We start from the raw sequence: 25,068 nt of genomic DNA, 5'->3' as shown, positions 1-25,068 counted from the left end.
CTTTAGACGTGTTAAAGCTACAAAATCACCCTTACACAAAGGGTAAAGGGCTAGCAGAACTGACTGTCTTTCTGTATAAGAGAGAGGAGGGGAAGGGAAGAAGGGAAAGAAGATAACTTGGGGGCACTTTCCATATGTAATCTCTGTATTTAATTCCCTCAGCTCTCTATGAAGCAGGTGTTCATAGCCCCATTACGTCAGGACACACAGTTAATAATGGGAGGAATTCTTCTGACAAAAGTCATTCTTTTTCCACCACAACATGCTGCTGCCTTAAAGTTTGAAACATTTGAAATGGAAAGTTTCTGCTTTTTCTGTATAACATACAATGGTGATAACTGAAATTAAGTACTTGAAGAACTTGGAATTTGGGGTAGAGACTCATGAAAGCTGATTAGGCTTCTGTTTGAACATGAAGGCATTAAAATATGGTAAAGGATGATAAAGATCCCAGAGTCATAAGAACAGTTAAATGTATGAGAAAAGATCTGAAGGGAAGGGCATATATTTAGGGCTTCACAGAATAAAGTAGATATTCCCATCCATGGCAGAGGCTAATAGAGAACATAGGTAACAAAGGCAAGAGAGAAGAATGTGGTAGATAGAAACACAGAACAAAACACATCTACAGGGTTTGGTGTCCTAGCCATGGTTTGCTGAGGATCCTGCTTTACACTGTGGCTAGTGATGCTTCTTAAATGCAGAGTGAATGGTGTCAGGCCCCTGCTTAACGCTGTTTAATGTTTAATTGCTTCTTGCAGCTCATGGGAGTAAATTGGAAATGCCCGCGTCTTTGTTCTGCTTATGACCCCCTTCCTTCTTGATCATTTTGAGCCAGTCCTTTTGGCCTTATTTCACAGAGGTCCTTGAAAGCTCCAAGTTCCTTCCTGACTTGGGGTCTTTATACAAGTTGTTTTCCTTTCCCTGGAAACCTTCGCTTTCCTAACTCTCACTCAACTCTCAGCTTACATGTCACTTTCCCAGGGAAATTGTCCCTACCCCCTTCCAGACTAATTTAGTTTCTTTCTGCTATATCCATACCTTTTTTTCATAGTTTTAAACTCAATTTAATTAAATAAATACTTGTGTCATTGTTTTTTGTTTTTATTTTTTGCTTGCACTGTGTGGTATGTGGGATCTTAGTTCCATGACCAGGGATCGAACCAGCACCCCCTGCATGGGAAGAGCAGAGTCTTAACCACCGGACTGCAAGGAAGTCCCAATTGTTTGTCTAACGTTTAGCCCCTTAATAGACAGTAAAGCCTGAGGGTCAGAAAACATGTCTGGAGTTTCACCTATGAATTCTCAACATCAAATCCTGTGCCTTTATAGTAGGCACTTAGCAAATATTTGCTAAGTAAATAAATCTATAATTGCTGTCTGTAATGTGAAAATTGATATTAGAGAAACTGTTTCTAGTATCAAGGTGAAATGGAGATTGTTGTAGTGTTTGGCTAGCAGCTATGGAGGACATACAGATTTTGCAAGAAAAACTTTTTCTGCAGAGGCTGAACCATATGAAACTGCTTACATCTGACTATCCTTGACCTACAAAAAAGGCAATTTCATGTGCCTCAATCTAATACTAAATATTGTGTGCCCTCTTTCTTACAGCTTCTTACTTCCAGCACCTAAAGGACTCATTGGAACCAACAAACACCAACATAGGGATCACAGTGCCCACCTGGACCATATTGCCTTGAACACTGGGTTTAATGAGCTATTGATGGAGGTGAAATCCTGGAAGTAAGAGTGAGGGAAACTGCCTGTGAGCAGGTACAAGAGCTGTAGCAACACCTGGTGATTGATGTGTGATAACAAAAGATCCTTGGAGCTAGTTGGTCAAACCTATAAGAAAAAAGATGGAAAAGTTATAGCCTCAAATACTGTATACAGCCTCCATGAAATGAAAAGAGACCATGATTTTGCACATCATGACTTTCTGGGAGAATTGAAATGCTAATGCTTTTTGGGCTATAGGAGAAAACATACCTTGAAAAATAATTCAGAGATGCAAAGGAAGAAAGGATGAGTTTGTGTTTTTATAAAGAGTAGATATATAATTAACTCATATATAATTAACTCAGTGGAATATGTTATGGGTTGTTTAATTATAGAAAATAATTATAACTATGATGTGAAATATTAACAATTCCTGAAAGTTTTGGAAATATGAGGACTATGACCTCTTATGTGCCCTCTTAGCTTTATGATTCATAAAAGGTATAGAAAGGGGGCAAAAAATAATATGACACATACATTTGAACATATTTTGTATACCATGATTGATACCATGTGTACTGACATTTATTCACTTCATTGGTGTCATGTCCCTCACACATTTTAAATATCAATCTGTGCCATTTTACTGCAAAACCTTTGTGTTGGAATCTTGGCTTTCCTTCCTGTTGAATAAATTCCAGTTAAGCTTTTGCTCCCTCAACCCCAGTGAAAGTTACCATCTCCATCACTGTCAAGACTGTCAGTGCCCATGTTGCTGATACGGTAGTAATTGAATTAGCAGTTGACCTTGCTGGTCATTTCTTACTTCTTCAAACAAACACTTTACAAAAAAAATTAATTAATTTTTGGTTGCATTGGGTCTTCGTGCGGGCTTTCTCTGGTTGCAGCGAGCGGGAGCTACTCTTCATTGTGCATGGGCTTCTCATTGTGGTGGCTTCTGTTGTTGAAGAGCATGGGCTCTAGGCGCACGGGCTTCAGTAGTTGTGGCATGTGGGCTCAGTAGTTGTGGCTCATGGGCTCAGTAGTTGTGGCTCGTGGACTCTAGAGCACAGGCTTTGTGGCACACGGGCTTAGTTGTTCCATGGCATGTGGGATCTTCCCAGGCCAGGGCTCGAACCCATGTCCCCTGCACTGGCAGGCGGATTCTTAACCACTGTGCCACCAGGAAGCCCAAACAAACACTTTTTGACTTGGCTTCCAGGACTTGGTTTCTTAGTTCTCCTCTTTCCTCGTTGGCTGATTCTTCTCTATCTGCTTTATAGTTCCCTTCAACTCCCCAGACTCAAATACTTAGGGTATCTGGGACTTTGTTCTTCAGCCTTTTCTCTGTCTGTATACATTTCCTAGTTCAGTGACTTTCAAACTTATTTCGATTCCTAGGTAGTTAAAAAAAAAATACATTTTATGACATTCCTGAGTACACACACGCACACACACATACACACTGAGTCAAAGTCCTCACAAAGCAATGCACTTTGATTTATTCTTTTTTCTATTTCATTAAAAATTCTCTTCACATCCACTAAATTGATTGCACTACCCACTTATGAGTCACAACCAGCGGTTGAAAAAACATTTTTCTGAGTAGGTCTCACACAGTCTCATAGCTTTAGATGCCACTTTTGTGCTGATGATATGTAAATATATAGGCAGTTGTCACTTTGTGTGGCAGTATAGGATCATAAAAATGACTGGTCATGCAGAGCAGTCTTCATGATCAATGGGAAAACTTACAGTCTTTAAAACTTTTTTGTTAAAACATTAAAAACTCTTACTCCTGAAATATATAGGGAAATGAAAAAGTAGTAAGCTCGCTATTATTTAGCATGAAGACTGGGAAGAAGCAGAGATGCTTGGACTGACTCCAGTGCTAAGACTGATCCCTTTCACACTGAGCAATCTGGCATAAGACACTCCTGTCTAATATGTGTCCTGGTGTTTTAAAGAGTAAGTGTATTTTTCAGAGGTGACTGATTTGCAGTCAGGAAGAGACTTAAACCTTCAGAGAATCTGGCTCGTATAATTGACACAGAAAAAAAGGAATAATGAGAAACCCTTCATTTGCCTGGTTTACTAAAGATGTTTTTGGATAAATAGTCCAGCTTCATGTTTGAGAAAAACCAACCCAACCAACTCAGTTAACAACCACCACCAAACAACCCCACCCCCAAATAGCAAAAACATAAAAACCAGTTGTCTGGTAATTGCCAAAAGTGGCCTTGGGTTAAGCCAACTTTAAAATTTGGCAAGGCAACAAAAAGATCATCTGAAAAGGGAAATAGATAAGGTAGAAGAGGGGGAAAAACATAGAATTAACTGGGAAGGGTTAGGGTTAGGGAGGACAGTAGACTGTGACTTTGTTGTTTATTTTATTTATTTTTTTAAAATTTATTTATTTGTTTTTGGCTGCATTGGGTCTTTGTTGCTGTGCGTGGGCTTTCTCTAGTTGCGGCGAGCAGGGGCTACTTTTCGTTGCGGTGCGCGGGCTTCTCATTGCGGTGGCTTCCCTTGTTGCGGAGCACAGACTCAAGGCATGCGGGATTCATTAGTTGTGGCACGCGGGCTCAGTAGTTGTGGCTCACAGGCTCTAGAGCACAGGCTCAGTAGTTGTGGTGCATGGGCTTAGTTGCTCTGCGGCATGTGGGATCTTCCCAGACCAGGGCTCGAACCTGTGTCCCCTGCATTGGTAGGCTGATTCTTAACCACTGCGCCACCAGGGAAGCCCTGTTTATCATTTTGATTTATAAGTCAAGAGGTGGGTCATAAAAGATCTTGCTGTGATTTATGTCAAAGAGTGTTTTTCCTATGTTTTCCTCTTAAGAGTTTTATAGTGTCTGGTCTTACATTTAGGTCTTTAATCCATTTTGAGTTTATTTTTGTGTATGGTGTTAGGTAGTGTTCTAATTTCATTCTTTTACATGTAGTTGTCCAGTTTTCCCAGCACCATTTATTGAAGAGGCTGTCTTGTCTCCATTGTATCTTCTTGCCTCCTTTGTCATATATTAGGTAACCATAGGTGCGTGGGTTTATCTCTGGGGCTTTCTATCCTGACCCACCTCCTAGAGTAATGAAAATAAAAACAAAAATAAGCGAATGGGACCCAATTAAACTTAAAAGCTTTTGCATAGCAAAGAAAACCATAAACAAGATGAAAAGAGCACCCACAGAATGGGAGAAAATATTTGCAAATGAAGCAATGGACAAAGGATTAATCTCAAAAATATACGAACAGCTCATGCAGCTCAATATCAAAAAAACAAACAACCCAATCAAAAAGTGGTGGAAGACCTAAATAGATGTTTCTCCAAAAAAGACATACAGCTGGCCAAGAGGTACGTGAAAAGATGCTCAACATCACTAATCATTAGGTAAATGCAAATCAAAACTACAATGAGCTCTCACCTCACACCAGTCAGAATGGCCATCATCAAAAAATCTACAAACAATAAATGCTGGAGAGGGTACAGAGAAAAGGGAACCTTCTTGCACTGTTGGTGGGAATGTAAGTTGATACAGCCACTGCAGAGAATAGTATGGTGGTTCCTTAAAAAAGTAAAAATAGAACTACCATATGACCCAGCAGTTCCACTACTGCATATACTCTGAGAAAACCATAATTCAAAAAGACACATGCACCCCAGTATTTATTGCAGCACTGCATGGAAACAACCTAAATGTCCATCGACAGACGAATGGATAAAGAAGATGTGGTACATATATATAATGGAATATTACTCAGCCATAAAAAGAAATGAAATTGGGTCATTTGTAGTGATGTGGATGGACCTAGAATCTGTCATACAGAGTGAAGTAAGTCATAAAGAGAAAAACAAATATCGTGTATTAACGCATATATGTGGAATCTAGAAAAATGATACACATGAACCTATTTGCAGGGCAGGAATAGAAAGGCAGGTGTAGGGAATGGATGTGTGGACACGGGGAGAAGGGGAGGGTGGGATGAATTGGGAGATTAGGTTTGACATAAATACACTACCATGTGTAAAATAGATAGCTAGTGGGAACCTGCTGTTTAGCACAGGGCGTTCAGCTCAGTGCTCCGTGATGACCTAGATGGATGGGATGGGGTGGGGGGAAGTCCAAGAGGGAGGGGATATATGTATACATATGGCTGATTTGCTTCACTGTACAGCAGAAAGTAACACAGCATTGTAAAGCAATTATACTTCAATTAAAAAAAAAAAAAAGCCTGTGCTGGAAACCCTCACTCCAGAGGAGTGGTTAAGAGCAGAGTTTGGAGCCAGATTGCTTAGGTTTGAACATTGGTGCAGCTCTGACTAGCTGTGTTTCCTTGAGCAAGTCACTTAACCTCTCTATGTCTACTTCAAAGGGTTGTTATGGAGATTAAATAAAGCATATATGTGAAGCATTCAGAAAAAATAAGGCAAAAGGAATTCATTTCGTAGTTAAATTGTTAGAAGTAAATTATTCATCTGTGTTCTCTATTGCTAATTTATCCACATAGGAGAAACAAAGTATTGTGGCAGAAGTCTGCTGAAGCAATTTTTTATGTCACTTTGAAGATTTACTTCAGTTTTAAACTTATTTCTCATGTAACAAAATTCATGCTGCATTTCCTACTCATAAAATATTCAGAGAGACTAACAATAAAAGGATACTGTTACTAATAATATAAATCTGCAGTTGCTGCTAGAACTTGCCAGAAGATTGGGGCAGCCATCTGGTTAGAAAAGGGGAGCAGATTTCTTAAATTGAGAGAATGTCAGTGTAATAGCTAAAAGAATGTTGAGGTGATGGGGAACTGATGGAGTTATGAGTGAGCTAAACCATTCCCAAGATCAGCTCATTAACCCGATGAATGAACAAAATGCAATTTGCTTGTTTGAAGATTTACTTCTCTGCTTTCTAGAAATTTTTAGATTTTTAAAAGATTTTTTAGATGTTTTAAAGATATTTTTTCTAGAAATTTTTAGATACCTTAGCTCAAAGACTATCATTTGCATAATATAATTAGGCTGTTATGTAGCTTCACATAAGACTTCCACATCAGCCTTTCTTGCTTTGTTTAGTTTTTCCTACTAAAAACACTGTGTGTATATGTGTGTTTTCTGTTTTTATTTTCTGTGTATCCTCTCCAAGTTTTCAACATGCTTCTCATGCTGTGATGTCTTTAACCAGAAGGGCTCCTAGTTTTTTTGTCAGTGCTGAATCACTGGGCAGCAGGAATATTGGTGGTTTTAGAGTTAATCTTCACCATCACAGAAAAGAACTTTGTCTCTTTAATTATTCAGAAGTCAGATCAGCTAAGCCCCTCTTATAACATACATGTTGGCAAATGGAAGTATTACCAAGGTATTCATTTGCAGCAGAAATGAGCAAAGCATAAGTTTCAGAATTCCCCCAGCTACTGCCATACCCCTTCCCAAGCTGTGGCTTCTGGAGCAGTGGCATGACTTTCAGGGTTTTGGGAAATGTCACTGATTTTATGATGCATGTAAATACCATGCGAATGAACAAGAGTAAATTTTTATAATAACTTATATACTTTAAACCTTATCCACTTTACAGGATATCCTCTTCATACCCTCCCAATTGAGCTCCTTTATAGTGTCACTATGACCTATAGTCCTTAGTAAATATAAGCATCAATGCTGGGGGAATTCCAAGGAGTGTGCAAGAAAGTATGGCCACCTGTGTCTCTGTATCTCCAATGGGGAAATGCTTGCCTTGAGGGGCTTGCCTCAGGGACCTGTGAATTTTTGATAAGCACTGGCTACTGAATGTCTGACATCCCTCTCTGAGGTAGGGGCTTCTTGGTTCCCAGTGAGACTCCCATGCTCTTTATCGCATGGACAGCATTAGCAAATGTCAGTATGAGGTAAATCTTAAAAGTCCAGCCCCTACAATCTAATCTCATCAGTAAAAGAAGAATGTAAAATGCTGTTACCTTAAAGGAACTGCAGGATGTCACTGGATGGAAAATTTCATCAGTACAAAGGAGACAAAGTGAGGGAGATACAGGTGCTGAAACATCTCCTGACCGCAAACTGAGGCCTTTGCACCAGATGCCCAGCATTGCTAGCATAACCACCTATCCTGGTTTGCTCAGGATGGGCTGGTTTATGACTGTTTCCCTGGAGTAATTAGTCATTGAGAACTCTTGTACTCTCAGGAGTCCCAGTTTGGTTGGTTATCTGCTGAATGTTGAAGTGTTTTTAATGGCTCAAATGCATAAGTATTGTTTATCCAGAGAACTGAAGCAACTTGGAGAAGAGGTGGCTCGTGTATATCCTGAACTCATAGAGAAGGCTGATCAGCACTTGGTGGATCTCAGCTTTCCTGTGACAGAGGACATCACAGTAACTCAGCTCCATTTTGCTAAAGAATGATGCCATCATTTGAATGTCCTGTCAAGGCCTGCCTCTGGAGTAGGCCACTGTGGTCCTTTGAGTCTTCAGGGCACTCACTCGCAAGCCAGCTCCACACACGCACTAATTCTGTTTTCCAGGTAGCAGTCTAGAACCAATAATAGTAACTTTCAGGGTGGGCATTTTCCATAAGGTCCTGGTTTCAGTTACACTCAATTATTTAACACATCATATTTGGGCTTTCTTTACAGATCCTTTTTATTTTCCTTTGGCTTCACTCAGAATCTTGGGTTTGACTTTTATCACGAGCTGGAGGGTGTGGGTTATGGTTGAGGACCTATGGATGTTTTGACCACACCAAAATGACCTCTATTGCTTCCATTCTCTCGCTGCTGCCCTAGGTTGTGGATGCAGATGTGTTCAAGGTGACTTTTGTAAATGGTTCTAATCATTGGTCATCTCTGCTGCTAAAAAAAGGGAGTAAATTCTTATTATTCAGATAGAATTTCTGGTTTGGCAGAACCTTTTAAAATTTCCCCACTAAGGACAGTTTCTTTCTACAGCAAAACAATGAGTTTTTTATTCCAAAATATAACTGCAGCTTTTGCTTGTTTGTCCACAGTAGTGCTTCTGAGTTTCCTTCCAGTACTCCTCAAACCTTTCTTTTTGTAATGTAAATAAACTCAGCATACAGGGAGTTCATACAAAAGTGCCAAATTCGGTTTCCAGATTTTAACAAACAAACAAAAAAGCTGTAAGGAGTTTAGTCTTGTGTTCTTCAGTATGGTAGCCACATCTATTTAAATTAAAATTAAGTATAACTAAAAATCCAGTTCTCAGTTGCACTAGCCACATTTTGGGTGCCCTCCTGTTACTGCACTGGACAGCACAGATGTAGAAGATTGCCACCAGTACAGAAAGTTCTACTGGATGGCGATGACAAAGAGGAATAGGCAGAGCTTGTATAAACAGTCCTTTTATTCTCTGGTGAAAATATAGTTGATCAACCTGCAGTGTGTCTTCAGTTCCGAGTCTGTGCCAGTGAGTCAGAGCTCTAGGAGACACCCTTGTGTTAGTTTGAGGAAGAACAATGAAACCTAAAAGTGGTCCCAGAACTCAGAACCCAAGGTCCAGGAGACTTGAAATTTCATGAACGTAAGGTCTACGTCTGCTTTGTTTTCCATTGTAATTCCAGGGCCTGGCTCATAGCAGACACTCAATAAACACTTCTGTGAGTGAATAAATGAAAGAACTAAGCAAAGACCAATTAAAGGGTCCTTAAGTACAAAGATGTGAGCATCTCTTGGGGTTTGGATCATTTTGAAGGTTCTCTAGGAATTATGAGAAGGAGCAGGTAAGAGTCATTGGAAGTGTCTTCCATGTAGAAGTCAGAACAAAGAATTTAGCAGACAGTTTTCTGAGTGCTTCCTCCTTTTTCCTCTCTTCCTTCTTCTCCCATCTATCCTCCCTCCTCTTCGTCATCATCATCATCATTATCAAATAGTTAACCTTTTGGGGCATTTATTACATGCGAGCCATTATGCTAAGTGCTTTTAATAGATTTTCTAATTTAATCCTCCCAGTAGCCCTATGAAGTAGTAGTATTGTTATTCCTGCATCCGAGTTGAGGAAACTGAGGTACAGAGGATAAATACCTTGCCCAAAGTCTCCCAGCTGGTAAATGATGGAATGCAGATAAAAATCTAGCCTGTATGCCTCCAGAGCTTGCATTTTTAACCCCTTGGAGAGGTACTGCATTTTCTTAAGCTGGCAACCCATTTGGATTTGAAATGTATTAGAAAGAGAAATAACTGTTGATTGAGGTGGAGCTTTGGGGGTGATGATGACCAAGTGGGGAAAACAGGTCACAGGTTAGATGTAGTCCCACTTGTTTATTTATCTTTTGTTGCTTTGGTTTTTTACTACTAATAAAAGTTATTTTAACTTTGTCTACATTTATAGTTCTTTTTCCTTTTTTCTAATAGTATGTAAATTTCTTTTATCTTTTTTTCTTTTCAGACTCAACAGAATTTATATTTTATTGATATTTCCTATCTTAGTGGTTAATTTTTGCTTGTAGCTTTGAAAATTCCCTACCTTCTTTTGTTGATTTTGACATTTTCTTTGCATTTGAAAAAATAAAAGAAACAACAAAAAAGTTAACAGTTTTTTAAAAATAGTAGCAATAATAAGTTACATATCGTATTGGAAAAATATTCCTTTCACAGTTATATATCCATGAATAGATTTAACAAGAAAGGCGCAGCTTCTTTGTGAAGAAGGATGTACAGTTTTATTAAGAGGAGTTGAATAAATGGAAACTGAATTCACAGAAATACTTAAAATCATGAAATAGTAATTCTGAAACTAGTAATCATGAATATAGTAATTCTTCCAAAATGAATGTGCATTTTTAATGAAATTTCAGCCAGAGTCTTATGTTCCTTATGAAGGAAATTATCTCCACTTTTACGTGAAAGAATGAATGTATCAGAATTCTAGAGAAAATCTTGGAAAAGGAAAATTATATTGTCTTACCAACTGTTAAAATATACTTTTAAGATTATCTAATTAAAACAGCATGGTGTAAAGTCCAGAAAGAAATAACTAGTAGTATAGAAAGACATCCAGAAATAGACTAAAGTATATATGGAAATCTAATTTGTGATAAATGTATAATTTAAATTCAGGGGGAAAATGATGTTGGTGTAATTGGCCTCCATCTGGAATAAGATAAACACTACCTCACATCATATTCATATATGGAAGTGGAATAAAGAGCTAAATGCAAAAATTAAAATGATACAGTAATAGAAGAAAATTTAGGATTACATTTGTTTAATTTTTCTTAAAAGAGAAGAAAAATCTAGATGCCATTTAAGAAAAGAGTTGGATAGTTTTTGACTAGCAAAATTAGGAATTTTTATGTGGGAAAATATATGACAAAAAGTAAAAAATTAAAATTATAGACTGAAAATATTTACAAGACTGCATGATAAACTAGAAACTTGTACTTAATGTACTATGAGCTTCTATAAAAAATAAGAGAAACAGAAACGTAATAGAAAATAGGCAAAACTTGCAATTAAGCAAGATACATATGGTGGAATGCAGATGGCCAATACAAATGAATGAAATATAGGAAAAAGGTTCAACTTCTTTAATAAAAGAAATACAAGTTAAAATGAAATTGAAATTATTATTAAAATTAAAAACAGACAATAAGCTCCATTGCTGGCCATGGTATGGGTAAACAGATACTGTCTTACATTGCTTATGGGCATGTGAATTGCTATAACCTTTTTGGAAGAAGCTATTGAAATATACTTATCTATCTGTGTAGATAGAACTGTATACATTTTTGTTTGTTTTGATTTCATGCAATTTCATGTGCAATTTTTGTTTTTTTTTTTGTTGTTGTTATTTAATTATGTTCCCAGAAAAGAAATTCTTTCTCTTGTTGGGCTTGGGATACAGTTATTTTTCTTTTTCTGAGCTGTTAAGCAATTAGAAAATCTTTTTAAATGGAAAATTTTGATACACATGATGATTTGTATCATTAAACTTGAAAGCAGACAACTTTATTTTGTTCACCAAGAAATGTTTCAGTAAGACTGTTTTTGACAAGATATCTCAAACCATCCAAATACAAAATCTTAAATAGCTTTAAAAGAATTGTGAATAAAAACAATGATAGCAAAAACAATAATAAGGTTCAATATAAAACTTTTTGTTGACATTTTGGGATTCTAGATATGGTTTATTTGTGATTACATGAAATTAAAGATGATTAGTTAATATTTAGGACATTATTTCTTCATTGTCTTTATTTTTTCATTGAAGCCATGTGGCTTATATTTTATTTAGCAGAACATTTCAATATTATTTTTACTTTTGAATGCTTGTAGAGCATTTATTTAAATTAACATAAAAGAATCCCTAAGGGAAGGAAAAGTTAAAATACTAATATCGATACAAACTAATATAAAATATTATAAGATCAGAAATCTCTAGTCTTTTGGGGGCCACGTGTATCTGTTTAGTTGTCTACTTGACCTCGTATGAGATTTTGTCCCTTATTTTACCTCTTCTCTTCATTGCAAAAGAACCCCCACAAATTCTCTATAGGTTTTATCTTAGTCTCCGAAGACATAAAAAGGGTAGCAGAAAATGGGTGAGATGGAGTGGGAGGTAAAATTAGAATAGTTTCAATCAGTGAAAATCTTGAAAGTACTTTAGTGAGAGAACTATAAACAAAATAAAAATATGATAGTACATAATCCTATATGACTCTAATTACTCAATTTATTCATAACTATAATAAAAATTTAACCCTGTGTATAATTATTTAATGTATATTTAAAGTGTAAACATTGATATTAAAATCGAGAAGAGCAGTGTACTTTCCTATGATCTGAATAGTTCCGGAGCATTATAGGGTTATTTCAGTAAGCCCTGTAATAGTCTACCATCTTCCCACATCTAACATTGGGTTCAGTGTACACCAGCAGATACTTTTTTGGTCATGCAGTTTAGCATTTATTGTGAATCTTAGACCTAAGGCCATGTCATGGCCTCCAGAATTATGCTGTGTCCCTTTGGGGAGGTAGGCACTCAGGTTGGTTGGAGTAACCCAACAATAAGAAGAAGCACTCAAGTTTCTAAAGGGTTTTTTTTGTTATTTAAAAGTCAGTCTCTCTTGCTCTTTCTCTCCACTACTCTTGATTTTAGAGGTTTCAAATAGTCTTTCTACACTGAAAGAGTGGTCCATAGACCAGCAGCAGTATCTCTGAGGAGATTATTAGAGCTTCAGCCTCTCAGGTCCCACTGCAGACCTACTGAATCGGAATCTGCATTTTAACAGGATCTCCACGTGATTCACGTGCACGTCCAAGCTCGAGGAGCCTGCCATATGGGACAGGTTGACACTGGGCTGAAATTATTATCTACACTCCTGGAAGGACTGGTTAGTTTTCCAAACCCATTTACATTCCATAGCTCTTTGAAAGATCCCAACGCACCTCATATTCCTGTTGGAAGCTTCTAGCTTCTATATGCCTTGAGTAGAGAAGATTGTTCATATTATAACAGCGTGGGTCATGGGCAATATTATTTCCATTTATTGATTACCTACTATTTGTTGGGCATGGTGCAGAATGTCTTGTCTATATTTTCTCATTTAATCCTCAACAACTCGACAAAAGAGGTTTTAGTAAGCCAATTTATAGAAAAGAATACTAGGGCTCAGGGAAGGGGTTGCTTGCAGAAGTTTAGATATTTTAGAGCTGAAATTCAAACCCAAGTTGGTCTCACCAAAGTCCATGCTCTGGACCTCCCCAAGGTTTTAAAACAGTGCCAAGTTGCTGCTGTGCTGCCATGTTCCACATGCAGGAAGGGAGTGCATGCAATAGTCTCCTATTTGTCTGGAACAGAAAAGAAACCTGTGTAAGAGATTGATATTTATGGTGGCTATGATTTCCCCTCTTTCTTGACACATAACTGTTTAGTATAATATTCCTTAAGTTTGTAAGATCTTAAGCATAATTTTGTGGATTCTTTTTCCTTGCAAATGCGAGGGAAGAGAATTCATAGTTTTGTTTAAATCAACTTCTCAAAAAAGGTCCACGACCCGCAAATTGTTAAGAACGATCACCCTACTCAGGCTGTATCCTGATGGAATTGGCTGTTGGAATTCCCACCTGTCTGCTGGCATTATCGACCTCCTCTCTACCTTTAGACTTTTCCTGCACCTACCTCCTTAACCACTCCTTCTCAATCCTGGAAGGGCACCAGAATCACCTCTAGATCCTTTAAAAAATACATGTGTTCAGGCCCCTTCTCAGACCTTTTGAAGTATGATCTTTGGTAACGGAGCTCAGAAATCTGTATGTATAGGAAGTCCACAAATGATTCTGACCTACAGAGCTGTTAAGTCAGCACACTTTTCTTTAAAATCTTTGAAAAAAGAGGATACTTCATGCATGCCCTGGTATGGAGTAATCTCCTGGAGGGAGACCTGGAGTACTCAGCCCTCCCACAGGTGAGTCATCACCAGCTAGGTACTGAGGCAGCACAGAGACCAGACTCCATTTGGCCCTTTACTCATCTTTGAAGATTCTACTATGTTGCCCACTTCTGCTGAGACTGGTATATATTTAGCACTGCAAGTCTTTAGTTATGATATTGCAAAAAATAACATCTTGAAGATGTTTTGACAAATAAATTTGACTTTTCAGTTATTCCTGAGAGAGTTAAAAAGAAAGTTCCAAGGAGTTTCTGGGGAGAGATTGTTCAGCTAAGCTTTTACATTGCTGATTTTGCTTTAGGTAGTTACTTGTGCTACTACTTTATCTGCTTATTAGCAAATTGAAGTTTTCTTCTTCATTCATCCTTGTCTGCTAGAAATGCTTGTCATATTCCACCCGTACAGTGATGACTTCACTTTACTCATCCTCTCAAATATTCATCTTTGAAGTAAGATGAACTCTTTATTCATGGGCATAAAGAGAGATGATTGGTAGAAATGGACTCGTGCTTTTCCATTACATTTCATAATCATGTCTGAGTTCACTATGATGGTCCACCATTTTCTCTGTTTCAGAGAACTATCAGAATTGTCAACTATCGTGTATTGAGGGCTATGATTTGTATAGGACAAGTTTAGAAGCTTGAGTACCAATAGTTTGTCAAAGGTCCTGTTTCAGTGGAATCATAGGATGTTTTAAGAGACCATCCAGTCCAACCTCTATACCGTATCTCTGAGATAGCTTTGTGCCTTCCAGGGGAATTAATGACTTCATTGCAACCATTCTGTCTTCCGAGAGCTCTAGCTGAAAGAAGGTTTGTTCTTCAGCTGTATTAAATGCTCCATCTCTGAACCTTCTAGTTTCAATTCTAGTTTTGTCCTTGGACTTTGGCAGAGTCAAATCCTTCCCCACATAACAACCTTAGGAAACTTAAACTTCAACCTTCAGAAACTTGACGCTGCACCTAAATTTCTCTTCTCAAGCTACAAAAAGAGTTCCTCATAAGCATTGTTTTCCAGAATAAACATACCAGTCACAACCAAATACATTAGTGAGAGAGTTGGCAAAGACCTGAATCATAATCACTTGTCTGAAACTGGGTCCTTTCCTGTTTCCTCTCTTCTAGTGCCAGTTCATTTAATTCTGTTCCTGGCTTCTTAGATAAATTTAACTTTACATTTTATTTTATTTGATAAGAATACTGGTGAAAGACAGCAGAATCTTCTAAGAGAGTTATCTAAAATAACTAGAAATTAATATTTCTGAAGGATGCTTTAAGGTCCAAAAGCCACCTTTAGTAGATGAGTGTACAAAGGCATCCTGCCAAGCATTTGGGGAGATCCATAACTGTTGCAGTGCTTTAAAGCAATTCTGTGATTAGTATTACAGAAAGATAATCTGTCATGAAACTACATCATTAAAATAATCTCTGCCTTATCTCATTTCTGTATTAAAAGTTCTCTGTGTTCACTTAAAGATGCTCTTAAAGATTTTTCTGAATCTAAAGGCTTTTGTAGGCAGTCTCTCCTCAGTAATTATAAAGTGTTTCATGTTACTAATTTTAATTTAAAAAACATTTTAAAATTTATTTTATTTATTTTTTGGCTGCATTGGGTCTTCGTTGCTGTGCACGGGCTTCTCTAGTTGCGGCGTGTGGGGGCTACTCTTTGTTGTGGTGCGCGGGCTTCTCACTGCAGTGGCTTGTCTTGTTGTGGAGCATGGGCTCTAGGCGCGTGGGCTGCAGTAGTTGTGGCACATGGGCTCAGCAGTTGTGGCTCGTGGGCTCAGTAGTTGTGGTACATGAGCTTAGTTGCTCTGCGGCATGTGGGATCTTCCCCGACCAGGGCTCAAACCCATGTCCCCTGAATTTGCCACAACTGTGCCATGAGGGAAGCCCCATGTTACTAATTTTAAATAACTGATTTCTGTGAGTGGGCACAGAAATTATATTGCCTTTTCCACTGTAAAGATAGCCTCATAGGTCAAGACTGTAGGAAGAACAGAGGAACTTTGAAAATGTGAAACTGCTGGTAAATATTTTAGAAAAACTATTGACTAGGTTAAATTTTTTTCATTGATTTATTATGGGCAGATTTAGAGCAAAGGGTGATATAATCCAGTGCATTAGTCCCTTCTGGGATAATTAACTCAACCAAAAAAATTCCCCACTTCTCTCTATCTTCCCTTCCTCCTAGAATGAATGGATGATGGTGCAGTGCTTAGGAAAACAGCTCTATATGAATACAAGAAAAAACCCAAACAAACCTCTTTTAATTCTTCCTGTATAAAATTATCGTGGGCTGCAGTAGTTGTGGCACATGGGCTCAGCAGTTGTGGCTCGTGGGCTCAGTAGTTGTGGTACATGAGCTTAGTTGCTCTGCGGCATGTGGGATCTTCCCCGACCAGGGCTCAAACCCATGTCCCCTGAATTTGCCACAACTGTGCCATGAGGGAAGCCCCATGTTACTAATTTTAAATAACTGATTTCTGTGAGTGGGCACAGAAATTATATTGCCTTTTCCACTGTAAAGATAGCCTCATAGGTCAAGACTGTAGGAAGAACAGAGGAACTTTGAAAATGTGAAACTGCTGGTAAATATTTTAGAAAAACTATTGACTAGGTTAAATTTTTTTCATTGATTTATTATGGGCAGATTTAGAGCAAAGGGTGATATAATCCAGTGCATTAGTCCCTTCTGGGATAATTAACTCAACCAAAAAAATTCCCCACTTCTCTCTATCTTCCCTTCCTCCTAGAATGAATGGATGATGGTGCAGTGCTTAGGAAAACAGCTCTATATGAATACAAGAAAAAACCCAAACAAACCTCTTTTAATTCTTCCTGTATAAAATTAAACATAAAGAAAGACAGTAGAGACTAATCTGATTATATTTCTTATCATGTGTTTGAAAAGTCTTCAAATATCCTAGACTTCAGATTCCCCTTCTGGAGAACTTATGAGGAAACTGGGAGCCATACCTCCCAAATAATTGCTGTCCAGTGGTGTGCTAGAGTAGGCTTGTACTGGCTTAGGAGACCTATTTTTACTATTCAGTAAATTTGTGAGCTAATTGACCTCATATAGATAGCTTCAAATTGGCCATGGTAGGAGTATTTACACCATGGAAATTGGCATATGCTACAGATCAGAGCTGGTTGTTAAACATTTACCAGCTTCTCACTGTATCTGACATACTTATGTGAAAACAAACATTTTAATTAAAAAAAATTGAACGTATTCATTAACATTAGAACTCTTATATTGTTTTATGGACTTGTATGGCTAGAAATATCTTCTGGTCTTTTGTTTACCCTCTTCAAGTAGAATATTACTAGGAACATTCTGGATGTCATATGTAAGAAGACTTTAAAATTATGTGTAATGGCTAATACATAATATTTTCAAAAACAATTCTGTAATGCATCTCTACAGAATAATTCTGTAATGTATTCTATTTTGACTGCCCATTAAAAATCAGGTTTCCCTTTCAAGATGTCATTTAATTTAATTATTTAAAAATATTACTCTGAAGGAGGGAGTGAGGGGAGATAATATAATCTTCTAATTCTGTAATTTCTTCTGCAGCTGTTTTTTATACTTTTGCCTTTCCTTGGTTTCTCTTTCTCCCTTCCTTCTTTATTTGCTCCTCATCTCTTCTGTAGAAGAGGAATCATTTTTTATAAGCGTACCCATCCTCTTCCATTGTTTCTTTGGACCCTGAAGATTTGCATTTCTTTTAGGAATTTGTTCAGCATTTTAGGTTGCTAAGATGTGCTAAAACAGGAACCAATTTATGACATATTTGTCCACGAGTTCTAGGAAACTTGCAGGGTTCATTCTGCAAGAATGATTTACAGGCTATAATATGTTAGAATGTCAAACAAGTGGAAACCATTACCAGCACTAATGTCTTAACCCCAGTTTCACAACTGAGGGAGGAACGTCATCGATTAAAAGGTCCATCTGTTCCAAAGGTGTGTTTGACTTGCTTGCCCAGTGTTTTGTGAATCAAGTCAGTTCAGTGATTGTGCTGCTTGCGTAACTGCTTATCAGTTTCTCAAAATCATTGGTTATGAGAGCATTTTACCATGATATCTTTGAGAAATGGGGTTTTGTTTTTAGATGCTATAGTTGTTCAGCAGTGTGTTTAGTATATTACATGTGCCAGGAACATATATTTTGAAATTGTCCCTAGCTCTAAGAATTATATAATCAGTGAGTTAAGTATATACACTTCGAATGAGTTAGTGAACTTATATTTTGGCAATAATATGATGTTGGAGGATTCATCTCAGTGTGAGTTTCATCTCTGTTTACAGGATGAAAGATGAAGGGTTCTGTTACTATGATCAAGTTCTTTCTTAAAATACGCTTAATCTACTTATATTTTCTAAATAATGACGCTATACCTCTTAGATAGAACTTCACAATTTACCACCCACTTTCACATTTATCTCATTTTCCATTAGATATTTTCCCTCTGCAGTTTTCTTCCCATATAAGGTCATTGAATAATTGACTCTGAGATGTGAAAGGGACCTTAAATTTATCTGATCAATTACTCTACCCAATAGTCAGCCTGTCTGTTAGCTATTTGGAGGAGGAGAAAATGTTAGAGAGACTAATTGGGTCAAATAAGGAGGTGAAAGTAAATTTTGCTTTTTGTGGGAAAGGCAGACAGTATTATTTTTTTTACTTTTGCCCCTTTATTTGATCATTTTTTTCAAGATCAGCCTATTGAGTATGGATTCTGCTTCAGAGTCTCTGGTCACCTTGAGACCATTAATTCTCCCATTTGGGGGCTTTGCCAGTCTGCTGTCAGCTGCATACTTGCCTCAAATGCTGAGCCTAAGGGTGTGGGGTTCTGGGGTGTAAAATACTTATGTTTTATTTTTAAAGCAATAGAAATTCATTCCTCCCTCCCTCCCTCCCTCCCTTCCTTCCTTCCTTCCTGCCTTCCTTCCTCCCTTCCTCCCTCCCTTCTTCCTCTCCCCATCTCCCTCCTTACTGATTTAGTTATTTCAAATTACATCAATACACAACTGGGGCAAATTAAGAGTTACAACAAGTATGGAATTTAAAATTATTTGCTTGCTCCAGGTGGGGATTTATTATTTCTGACTTCAATAAAAGTTTGGATCTTATGTTTAAAAAGTCTTATAAGTTATTCTTATCTTGTTCTGATGAAGAAAATACAGATCCACTCAGGTACATTAATTGTTCTACGTCACAGATGAGGAAGATAGAAATGCAGCCCAGCCAGGCTGAATGTGGTTTGTGAGTTGATTGTCTTTTAATGCTAGCTTGATTGATGACTGTGTGCCATGTGAAGTGACTGGAAAACTGATAGTTACACAAAACTGTAGAAAAATTGGTGCAACAGGGAAACTGTACTTCCTGAGCCAATGTGATGCAGGCTGTGCAAGTGTGATTCCTCAGGAACAGGGTAACTACTTTGTAAAAAGATAGTGAGGGAAGTAAGATGAAGGTAAAAACAACTGTCCCCCAGTGTACTAGGAAGAGTGCCTGCTGCCTTTTCCTCCCGTTGCCAGGAGAGAGATGAGCCAGTGCCTGGGTACATGTGCATCACCAGTTATAAACACAAGGAATGACGTCTTGGTTAAACCTGGCATCTGGTCCACGCAGACACTATAAACAGGAATGCATATGTCATCCTGTTGTAAACTCCATCTTTATAGCCACAGAAAAGAAAATTAAGTGCTGAGGAAAAGCTGTCACCCCTCTGTTAAACAAATTGAAAGTAAATTGACAGCGAGAGGCTTATTCCAAAATCTTCCATTTTATCTCTATTTCTGGATTAAACATTATGGAGGCAAAGTCTTTTCAGAACCCTTTATTTAGACCTTACAACAAAAGTAGCCTTAGGGAACTGCATGCCTGGAGAGCTTTATGGTTCTCTGTGACCATGGAGATTAATCTTTTTGGGAAATCAGCTATCCACAACACTGCTGCCTTCCTCCCCAAAGAATTTCCATTCCTGTCTGAGAATGCGGGATGGGGCAACAAGCACTGAGGACTCGGGGCGCAGCCTCCCTGACACTGCCTCAGGCCCCCTTCAGTTATTCCCTTCACTGTTCCAGAAAGGAACATCTTAAGGGGAAGCTCTACTCTCAGCTATGCTGCTGGGAGCATGGGATTTAGGAAAAGACCATTCCTCTGTTCATTTAGTCATGAATTTATTTAACTGATATATCTGTGCTCTCACTGCATAGATGCCAGGCACAGGTGATACACACATGAGCTGACATAGACACCATCTCACTACATACAGTGTGGGATGGGGATTAAGCACATAATCACACTGATTAATGTACATTTTCCAACTAAGGTATTAAAAATAACAGAGGAACTGGACTTGGATGAAAGATACTCTAAGGAAACCATAGTTATCTGTGGTCAGAGGGATGAGAGGGCAAAATATATGTGAGGAGTAGACAGCATCACAGAAGAGCCCTGTGCTGAAGGAGGTGTGGCTGGAAGACTGGAGAGGAGATGGTGCCTCAGGAGATGAGAGGTCCTCAGGCCAGGCCCCTTGGGGGTTAGAGATCCTATTGTTCTTGTGAAAGTAAGGTTCTTGTCTTCTCACAGAAAGAATTCAGAAAGGAGACAGGGAGGTTAAGAAAGTAAAGTGAGAATTTATATAAGTAAGAATACGCTCTCAGAGGGAGAGTGGGCAGACAGGTAAGGAGCTGCCCTGGGTTTCTTTGGCAAGCCAGTTATGAGGGCCATACAAATGAAGGGGTGGAATTTCACTGGGGAAGGAGAGGTTTGGGGGTCGTCTTCCCTGATTTTCATCCCAGCTCCACCTTCCCAAGGGGAGGAGGGATTTCTGTCCTTATTTAGCTTTGATTGGAAGTGTCATAGCTTTGGTGCGTGATGGGAATTTCTTATCTGCAAGGCTAATTTTACTGTAATGAGAGCATAATGAGCAACAGGTTACATTCAGACACTGGAGATTCCTGCCTTTTCCCACCTTTCTTTGTCTGTTTCCAGGATACTTATAACCCCAAAATGTGTGGTTTCCTTTCAGTCTGGAAGTTCCTGCTTTTCTTTATCTGCCCGTGAACCCGCACTGTTTACAAGAGGCGTGGTTTCCTGCCACCTGGCCCCTGCCTCCCTTTCTCTGCTCACACCTAGTTACCTGCCTGTTCTAACACTATGGAGAACTTTGGTGTTTATGGTGAAGGCCAGTGGGAAGTTAGCTGATGGATTTTCAGGTAGAGGGAACTATGTTTTGCAAAGATAGCTCTGGCTTTGGGAGGATAAAGGGCCAGAGAGAGGCCAGAGAGGTGGTGGTAACATTTCATTTTGGAGTCTTGAAGCTGTTTGGTTGTGGATCCAAAGTTCCTGCATGGTTGCCTCCCTCATAAACACTGTTCGCATGTCAGCACCCGCCTCCAGACCCTGTGTTCCCTGAGTTCAGGAAAGCTGCTTTACTTGTTTTCGGGGTCCCTGTAGTGTCTGACACTGGGCTTTGCATACATTCAACAAAGGCTGTATTTAAACTGTGGCTCTTCCCCAACTCACAAGACGTGTCAGTCACCTTAAAAGATCACAGCCCTTCTGTATTCTGGTGACAGTATTATCTAGCGATCTAATTTGTTCCTTAAGACAGAGGAAGTGTATAAAAATACACTTTCCTTTTCTTTTGCTAACTCATATATGCCTTGTACTTTATTTCCACACGTTAATATCTTCTATAAAATGACCTTTAGAGTCTATCTTTATGTCAACCTAAAGCAGTTGTAGTGTCATTACTACCTCCTTACAAATATAATAGACATATTGGGGAGATTGGTTCCTGAGACTTCCTACAGAGCAGGAAGCAAAACCACATTGGAAATTTTCTGACTCTGGAAACATAAATAAATAAAGCAGTGATATGGAGTGGTACGGCCTGTGGCAGACTGGAAAAAGCACGCTCTATCCCAAACATTCAAATTCAAACACAAGATAGTCTCTGATAGCCAAACAAAACACTGGGATGCTAAGTTTAGCTGCGTGACTATGAGTTTGCTATTCCTCCTTCAAGTGATTAAAGAATTTTAGTTTTTCAATCCAGAGGAATAATAGGAAATTTCAATGTGCTCACGTACTCATTATGAGTTGTGGGCCAAGCTCTTTTGAGTGAGGAAAGCTCCAAAGTTGTGTTGGGGTAAAGCAGCAGGACCAGAAAGCCTCCCACACTGCAATCTTCTCTAATAACTTTGGGAGGCAGGCTTCTGAGACCCCACTGGCTTCCTGGTCTCTTGCTTTCTTCCATAGTGGACTGGTGCAGTGTCCCCTGTGCCTCAATCCCACTAACACACACACTGAAGGGGTGATTTTGACAGAAAGGAGGAAGATTATTATGACTTGAAATCAGAAGCAAAGAAAACATCTCTTCCCACATGCATACCTTTGGCGTGTGTCTCTGGAGGTGGTTTAAGTGAGGCTTTCTTTCCCTCTAAGTGAAAAATGAGGGACATATAAATACAGCCCTGACCCTGCTCCCACCTGATCCTTAGATTAAGATTAGCTTCAGCTCAGGCTGAGAGGTCACACAGGACAAGGTTTCTGCAGCTGGCGGTCACTCAAATCACACACCCAGAAATCTCATGCAAAGAATATTTAGGTAACATATTTCTAAGAGAAGGATAATTCCAACTTCTTTTTTTTAACCAGGGGTGGGCAGTCCTAGTGATTTTGTAAATGGGAGGATCTTGTTCACTGCAGAAATTGGGTCTTTTGGATGGATGAAGCAGAAAGGAGCAGAACAATAGGATTAATAAAGATTATTTTGGATTTTGGGGGCCGGGTGCGGAGGTGATTGCACATTTAGGAGAGCGCGGCGGCAGGGGTGGTATTGGCAGCGTTCGTGTGCTCGGGTGTGAATCGCCGAGGGAGGAGGCGGTGGAGGAAGAGGTGGCGGCGGTCGTAGTGGTGGCGGAGGAGGCGGGTACGAATCAGCTGCGGGCGGAGACATGGCCAACATCGCGGTGCAGCGAATCAAGCCAGAGTTCAAGGAGGTGCTGAAGAGCGAGGAGACGAGCAAAAATCAAACTAAAGTAGATCTTGTAGATGAGAATTTTACAGAATTAAGAGGAGAAATAGCAGGACCTCCAGACACACCATATGAAGGAGGAAGATATCAACTAGAGATTAAAATACCAGAAACATATCCATTTAATCCCCCTAAGGTCCGGTTTATCACTAAAATATGGCATCCTAATGTTAGTTCCATCACACGGGCTATTTGTTTGGATACCCTGAAAGATCAATGGGCAGCAGCAATGACTCTCCGCACGGTATTATTGTCATTAGAAGCACTACTGGCAGCTGCAGAACCAGAAGATCCACAAGATGCAGTAGTAGCAAATCAGTACAAACAAAATCCCGAAATGTTCAAACAGACAGCTCGACTTGGGGCACATGTGTATGCTGGAGCACCAGTTTCTAGTCCAGAATACACCAAAAAAATAGAAAACCTGTGTGCTATGGGCTTTGATAGGAATGCAGTAATAGTGGCCTTGTCTTCAAAATCTTGGGATGTAGAGACTGCAACAAGAATTGCTTCTGAGTAACTGAGACATAGAGCTGCTGATAGAGTCAAGCTTGACCCTTCTTGAGGAGCGTCAACGTCTGCTATTTTTAGGATTCTGCATAGATTTCTTTTAAACTGGCATGCTTGCCTAATGATGTTATCTAGGCACCATTGGAGACAAAATAATCTCTGCTCTGTAAATAAAGCTAATTAAACGTCTCTGTAAATTAAAAAAAAAGATTATTTTGCTGCCATGCTCTGCAATTTTATTACTCCTCCTAAAATGCAGTGGGATAGGCAGCATGATTTATGTTTGAATTCTGGGGCCTTCAGCAAAATATCCTCTTTGGCTGCATTTCTACAATAATGATAATAAAACTATCTGTCTCCTGTATTTTAGTGGGCTGTTATAAAGAGAAAACTAGATTATGTATGGTAAAGCACCTTACAATGACAAGACAATGTGATGTAATGATAATAATATTAAAAAAAATAGCAAACACATAGCACTGTTTTTTGCCAGGCACTGTTCTAAGCACTGACACTCATTATTTAACTTTATAATAACCTTATGAGGTAGAATCTAGGATCTCATTTATAAATGGGGAAACAGAGCCACAGAAAGCTGAAGTAACTACTTGAGGCCAGCCAGTAAGAATTGGTGCCAGGATTTGAAACTACCCAGTCTGGCTCTAGAAGTTAATGCTTTTAGTCACTATGGTTTAAAAAAGAATGAAAAAAAAGTAGATTTTTAACTAAATGAGAAGACCAGCATTTGCATCCTGGGTTCATTGGCTTTGTAACTGAAGTCAGGCCTCTCAAGCAGTCTGAACTTTAGTTTGCTCACCTTAAAATACAGATGGGTAAGAATACCTATTTTTAGCTGTTTGGTGGGGACTAAATAAGAAAACATGAAAGTTCACTGTTTAATGGTAGGATGCACATGGGGGGGGTGTGTATTTGTCTGCTCGGGCTGCCATAACAAAATACAACAGACACTTATTTTCTCACAGTTCTGGAAGCTGGAAGTCCAAGGTCAAGGCACCTGCAGTGTTAGTTTCTGATGAGGCCTCTCTTCCTGACTTGCAGGCAGCTGCCTGCCTGAGGCGTCCTCATATGGCCTTTTATTCATGCATGTGGAGAGAGAGAGACAGAATCTTTGGTGTCTCTTCCTCTTCTTATAAGGACAACAATCCTTCTGGATTATGACCTCATTTAACCTTAATTACCTCCTTAAAGGTCTTATCTCCAAATACAGTCACATTGGTACTTAGGGCTTCAACCTATGATTTTGGGGGGCATAATTCACTGCATAACAAGTGGGAAGCTGGGGAGAGAGAACTAGAAGGACAGAGGGGCATTTGGAGTATTTTATTTTTAGTGCAGATTTCTTAGGCATCAAC

The 25,068-nt window shown here is 38.9% G+C and overlaps 1 protein-coding gene and 1 pseudogene across 1 annotated transcript in view; both read left to right on the top strand.

The window, feature by feature from the left end:
• CPE (carboxypeptidase E) overlaps positions 1–25,068 on the top strand; it is a 108,652-nt gene that overhangs the window by 53,536 nt on the left and 30,048 nt on the right. The window lies entirely within an intron of this gene.
• LOC112412498 (ubiquitin-conjugating enzyme E2 K pseudogene) lies at positions 23,052–23,705 on the top strand (annotated as a pseudogene).

This window comes from Neophocaena asiaeorientalis, unplaced genomic scaffold (assembly GCF_003031525.2).
Source record: "Neophocaena asiaeorientalis asiaeorientalis breed wild unplaced genomic scaffold, Neophocaena_asiaeorientalis_V1.1 scaffold296, whole genome shotgun sequence".
Taxonomy (NCBI): domain Eukaryota; kingdom Metazoa; phylum Chordata; class Mammalia; order Artiodactyla; family Phocoenidae; genus Neophocaena; species Neophocaena asiaeorientalis.
The sequence above is the reverse complement of the archived record's forward strand: the minus strand, read 5'-3'. Positions and strand labels throughout refer to the sequence as shown.